Raw genomic sequence first — 6,364 nt, 5'->3', positions numbered from 1 at the left:
CTCTGATCAGCTGGAAGCACTTGAATGCCAGAAACTTCCCTTCCACAGTAATGAGAACAGACGAACCCTCTCATAGTAAGGAGATGAGGAGGGCCCTTTGGCGTCATTAGAGTTTATGGTGAACTCACTTCTACCCTAGGATTCAATGGATGTAATTAATTTGAGCTAAGACTCCTGATGCACTGGACTTTGTAGCACTGATTAACAGCTTCTCCAGGATATGGTCTCTGGTCTGAGGCATATATCTTTAGTTTAACTTTCTTTAGGAATCTTCTAACTGCTGCTGGTTATTACTTGATCTCGAATGGAATCTCAGCAAACTTTTTCTCAGAATCTGAGCCACCAAAAAAGAGCCATTTCAAATTCTCTCCCTTCAGTAGCTCAGCATGAGCTGAGTTCCCCTGCCCATGCTTCCAGTTTCCTCCTGGAAGCTTCTCTAAAGCACAAAAATGTTAATCCTTATTCAATGAACCTTCTAAATGGTCCTCTTCTATTCCATTCTACCATTTCATAGACCTAACTCTGAACATGGAAAATAATTTGGTCTCTCAAGTGCTTTTGCTTAAAGTGATGTAACTGAGCTGACTTCCCTGGCCCTGTGCCACTGCTTGCCTTAAAATGTCAAGACCTCAGCATCCTATTTGTCTCTCCAGAAACTGGACCATAATTGAGGCTGGTTGCACTGGGTGTGCAGTTGTCAAACATCACCTGCCTTTGACTCAGCAGTGGGCATACTGCTGTGGAAAGAGGGGATTATAGAACATGTGAGATGTAATGCATGGTAGAAAAGCAATGTGAAGTTTACAGAAAGAAACTGACAATGGGCAGGAAAGTCCGAGTTCTCAAAGCAATGCTCTCAGTGTCAGACGATAATGTTGCTGACGGTGCAGGAGTGGTTGATAGCAAAAGCTGGTGTATGTGACCTGTTGAGATTTAGAGTAGACTTTTGTCTGATTAGCATCTCTGGTGACTCTTTGGGAGTGAGTCACTGATTATAATCTGTCGCTTTGGGCCATATGCAGCATAAATTTTGCAAAATAAATTAACCTACCCTGTACAAAGACAAGTAGTTCAATTTGGCACCTTACCTAGGGATTCCAATTATTCTGCATAAGTAACTGTGGCTAAAAGGGTCTCATTAGTACAGTACATTTATAAGCCACAGCCACAAACCAAAGAACAAGATCCACCTGCACTCAGGATGAAAAGGACTACTTATCACACCCCAACTTCATCACACCTCACAGTCACACCCTTGGATAATTGCTGGCTGCAAGGGCATCTTCAGATTATCAAGAAGAGCTCTGTGTGTATGTGTGTTTACATGCACATATGTGTATATGTTCAGACAAGAGTGAAAGATTAAGCTATGGTATTTTTCTGATGTTAAATTTCTAAGTCTTGCCATGTAAAATTTCCTAACTTAACTATAACTATATGATTGATACCATTAGTGCAAATTCAGCTTTCTGCCTAGTTCCATGTAGTCATCAATTAAACTTTTCCTTACTTCAGTGACCAATGTCCTATTGTAGCAGACATTGAATTTATTCATGGTAAAACCAAAAAATAAAGAGAAAAAAAAAGACAGGAAGACAGAAAAAAACAGGCTGAAAGAAAGAAAGGAAAGGCAAAGAAGAGAGGCAGGGGAGAGAGAGAATTGTAAATAATTGGAGGCCACTTAGAGAAGCACCACAGCAAGAGAGTTAAATGTGCTGTTAATCCCAACACTCCTAGTGAGCAGTGCACTTATTAGCAGTTACAGACAGATATGTATGCACCATTAGAGATACTCATGGGACTTGGACATGTGTATTCTGTTTAGGGTTGGATTATTGGGGGATAAGCTTCTTGGAAAGGTGTCTAGCAGGTGATGACCTGTGTGATGTTACTAGCAGACAGATTCTGGGATGGATGGAAATTAATCTCATTCCTCCCTGCTGAAAAGTAGTCTCTCTTTTTGTCAGGATATGGAATAAGTGCCCCACTCAAATGTTATGAGAGGTGCTCAAGCCCTGGGGCACTGCTGATGACCCATGCAGATCCTTCTTTGGGAAAGAACTATATTACTACCCCACTAGAATATAAGCTACATAAGGGCATGGACTTCATCTGCTTTGTTCACTGCTGTATGTCCAGCACCTAGAACATCTGGCATATGATTTGCACTCAATAAATATTTGCTGAGTGCATGTATGAGTTGGTTGGAATGCAATCCATTCCAAACAGTAAATACTTATTCAACTTTCCAAATTCTGTTGCTTTAATGTTATGTAAGGGCTTCACACCTTACATGGCATGGATGATCACAATTCCCAAAGGAGTGAAATAAGATATTCATGAGCATGAATACAAGCAAAAACCAAATTACTTTTGAGGAGAGGCATGGCATGGTCCTATTGTCTCCAAAACAGAATGTTTCAGAGTTATGAGAGCCAAGAGACTAGGAAAGTCAATGCAAACTCTGTGGAAACCTTAATGAAATGCTCCTGCATGCCTAGTGAATTGCTCTCAAGTGGATTATTGGACGAGGAATGATTCTGAGGGTCCAACAGGAGATAAATGGTGCATACTTGGGTGCTAGTCAATACACCTTCCCTGGTTAAAGCCCTACACCTCTGTTGTCCCCTGGACACTAAACAGAAAGCCTAACAGAGGCAGTACCATTGTTCACTGGTGCTACTTGGTGGTGATACCTGGTTTGTCTTTGAGGACTGGGAGGAGCTCAGTAAACCTCTCTGTGGGTCAAGTTCAGATGCCTCAGGCTTTGTCTGTAAAACCCATGCTTGAAATATTCCATAAAAAGAAGAAAGGCTAATATTTGAAACATCGGACTTAAACCAGGCAGTCTCCAAAAGTCTTAGGAGAGCACAGAATGTGCCTGACACATCTGCCATTTTGTTCTTCTTCCTTCCTCTGGATGAATTGAGGACTGTGAAAATCCCAGCACTGCTACTACCTGCATACAGTATGCATGTCTCCTTGAGTCTGAGGACCAAGGGACTTCCCACCTCTGCTGGTAGTGCTCCCTCAGCACCAGAAGTTGAGCCTCCACTTTCGAGTAAACTGTCACATACATGGTGGTTGAAAATGACCCTGAAAAGAAAAACTCACACACATCAAGAAGATGCAGGCTTGCTCCTTGGAGATCCAACTGGTACTTGTTAGCAGTTGTCCTGGTACTTGTTAGCAGATTTTTAAAAAGGTGTTTGTCTTTTATTTCACCCCCCCCCCACCACCACCAAAAAAAAAAAAAAAAAAAACTTACCTCAATGCTTCTGAGAAGTACCTAATTCTCTGCAAATTTCATCAGACAGGGGAAAGATCTTGCCTTTGAGGTATACCCCAGACCAGTTTGTACTTCAATAGGTTGGACAGGCAGTATGAGAGATTGGGTCCAGGAAGGTATGCAAAGTGATTCTCCAGCTTTCTCCCAAAAGTAAGTCTTAGAAATCACTGAGTTAACCAAATAATATGCTGTCCTCCAGAATGAGGTTTCAGGAAGTCTGCTTGTCAGGAGGGGGCAATTGCCATTTTCTTTGCATAGGGCTGAAATGTGACAGACTCTTTCTTGGAATGAAACATTTATGAAAATGTGCTTAATCAATTTTTAGCAGCTCAGTAATTTTGTCATGATGAAATAATATCTTTCATCCTGAAAAACACTTTGCCTATTGTAGCCTCTACACAACCCCAACATTGGGGCCAATGTGGCCATCAATTGCAAAACAGGAAAACGGTGTGATACATTTTGGAACATGGAGAATCATATCCATCATAGTTTGATAATAAGAAGAGAAAGGGGATATACAGCAAAGCTGAACACAACTTTGTACCCTTCCCAGGCCAGAAATTGCTGAGGTCATCTGCACAGAGTGTGGCTTCCTGTTGGCACAAGAACTCTTAAATAGGCATCTCCTCTGCCTCTTGTCAATTCCTAGGAGAAATTACCCAGTTCTTTGCCACCTCTCCATCCCTTCTCCTCCCAAAAACTTTGCTTCCAGAACCTTAGGAAAGCTGTACCCCTTCATCATGCCAGCCAGACATTTGGTCATCACTGCAGCCTCTCATAAGAAAGGATCTTTCCTCCCAACAAGCTGACCCTACTATACTGTCACCACTCAAGGATCCCACAGGGCCCACAGAAGGTGAGATCAAGACAGTGCACCAGTCCCAAGGGGCTTATGACTTCCATTAGCCAAGAATTCCAAATGACTGAGTATGAGGCCACAGGCTTAAGGGGCAAGGGAATAAAAACCGCTTCCTCATTTCTCCTTATTACCATTAACTCATGCTGGCCCTCTCTCTGAGTGTCAAACTTATCATTCTTGCCCGACAAAGATGCATAGGCACTGGGTTCAGGGAAGCATCTCTGAGTGCCCAGGATGCATCTTTTAACAAATGTTAAAAGATTTGCCTATAATGTGCCATGCTCTGGACTGGGCTCCAGGGAGTTGGTGGATATGTCTCTGCCCTCAGGGAGCTCACAGTACAGCAGGGGAGAGAGGTTAGTAAGCAGACAACTATAATGAAGTACGATGGGTGCTGTGAAGGGGGAAGGCCAGGGTCCTATGGGAACACATTGGAGGGTCTTCAAACCCAGACTTGAAGGGGGTGGTGGCACTTCAAGAAGTCTTTCTTGGCGTGCCTGGGTGGCTCAGTCGGTTGAGCATCTGACTCTTGATATTGACTTAGGTGATGATCACAGGATTGTGGGATTGAGCCTTCAGCTCCTCACTGAGCATAGAGCCTGCTTAAGATTCTCTCTCTCTCTCTCTCTCTCTCTCTCTCTCTGAAATAAAAAAAAAACTAGGGGTGCCTGGGTAGCTCAGTCAGTTAAACATCCGACTTTGGCTCAGGTCATGACCTCACAGTTTGTGAGTTCGAGCCCTGGGTCAGGCTCTGAGCTGAGAGCTGAGGGCCTGGAGCCTGCTTCAGATTCTGTGTCTCCTTCTCTCTTTGCCCCCCAACTCATGCTCTCTCTCTCTCTCTCTGTCAAAAATAAACAAATATTACCAAAAAATGTTTTTAATTAAAAAATTAAAAATTAAAAAAGAAGTCTTTCTTGAGAAAGTGACAATAAAACTTAGTTTACAGGAATAAGTAAGAGAGGCAAGAAGAGTGCTTTGGTAGAGAGAACATGTGAAAATACCTGGAAGCTGGAGAGATGGTGACCCTAGACACATCAGTGGGTCAAGCAGAGTGACCAGATCATGCAGAACCTTGAACTTCAACCTGAGATCAATAGGGAACAGTTGAGGCAGGGGAAATGACATGATTAGGTTTGGCACAAGGAGTGCATTACACAGAGGAGGCAAGTGTCTCTCCACACCCACACTTGCCCTTAGCTGCTTAATCAGGAGCTCTGCCAGGAGAGGTTCTGGAAGATTTTCTTCCCACCTGCGCTTGTGCCTGCAGAGTGGGCACTGTGATGCTTACCAGAAATGAGGAGGGAGGGTGAGCAGGTGAAAGGACTGCTAAAAATGTTTTTAGGAAAATTAATACTTTGTTGTACTTACTGACCATATAAATGTTAGTTGCAGCTTGTAATGTCTCTAGTCCCAATTCCAAAAGCCCAATCCTCTCCATCAACATTTCAGTGTGTACTGTTTAAAATGATCTTCTTTCCATGTAATTTGTGATTTAAAAATTCCTCCTGTGAATAATAACACAGCCAAAGGGAGATGCAGTGCAAGTTCTATGCATTATTACCTTGTCATCATAACTTCCTCTAACAACCCAACGGGCCCTTAGAAGAGCTTGCAATCCCCAAAACCCATTTCTGGTGATGCTGGGGGGGTTGCTGCAGTCAGCTCTGGGATCCCTGTAAAGTGGCACTGACCGTCCCCCTGTATGCACTCAGAACTCAGCAGAACTGGTATGAGAGTTTCCATTGAAGAAGATGAAAACACTTGGCTTCTCGCTGTTGTGATTTAGAAGAGAGTAAGAGAATGGATATAGCAGGGAGGTTGAGAGAGAAACAGGGAATGGAGAGAAAGTGAGGGCCAAAGAAGAGGGAGAAGATAGACTCAAAAGGTGAGACACAGAGAAGAAACCAGGAAGGAGGTGGAGATAAAGAGAGGCTAGATGGAGGAAAACATCAGGGAAAAGGAGGAAGAGAGTAGAGGAAAAGAGAGAGGGAAACACACTGGAGGAAGTCTCAGTGCAATTGAGCTGCTGCTCAGAAAAGTTGGGGGAAGGGTCTGGCAAGAGATGTGTTGCTGCTAAAGTACCTGGATGCTGCAAGCAAATGGGCAGAGGCCAGGGAGTAGATAGACCCACTCTCCCTGCCTCTCTTTCCCATTCAGGGCTGGGTCACCAGATCATTGCTCTCGGCTGCTTAGCCTCCTCTGAAGCTTGCAAA

Source organism: Prionailurus bengalensis, chromosome X, assembly GCF_016509475.1.
Source record: "Prionailurus bengalensis isolate Pbe53 chromosome X, Fcat_Pben_1.1_paternal_pri, whole genome shotgun sequence".
Taxonomy (NCBI): Eukaryota; Metazoa; Chordata; class Mammalia; order Carnivora; family Felidae; genus Prionailurus; species Prionailurus bengalensis.
This window is presented reverse-complemented; position numbering follows the sequence as displayed.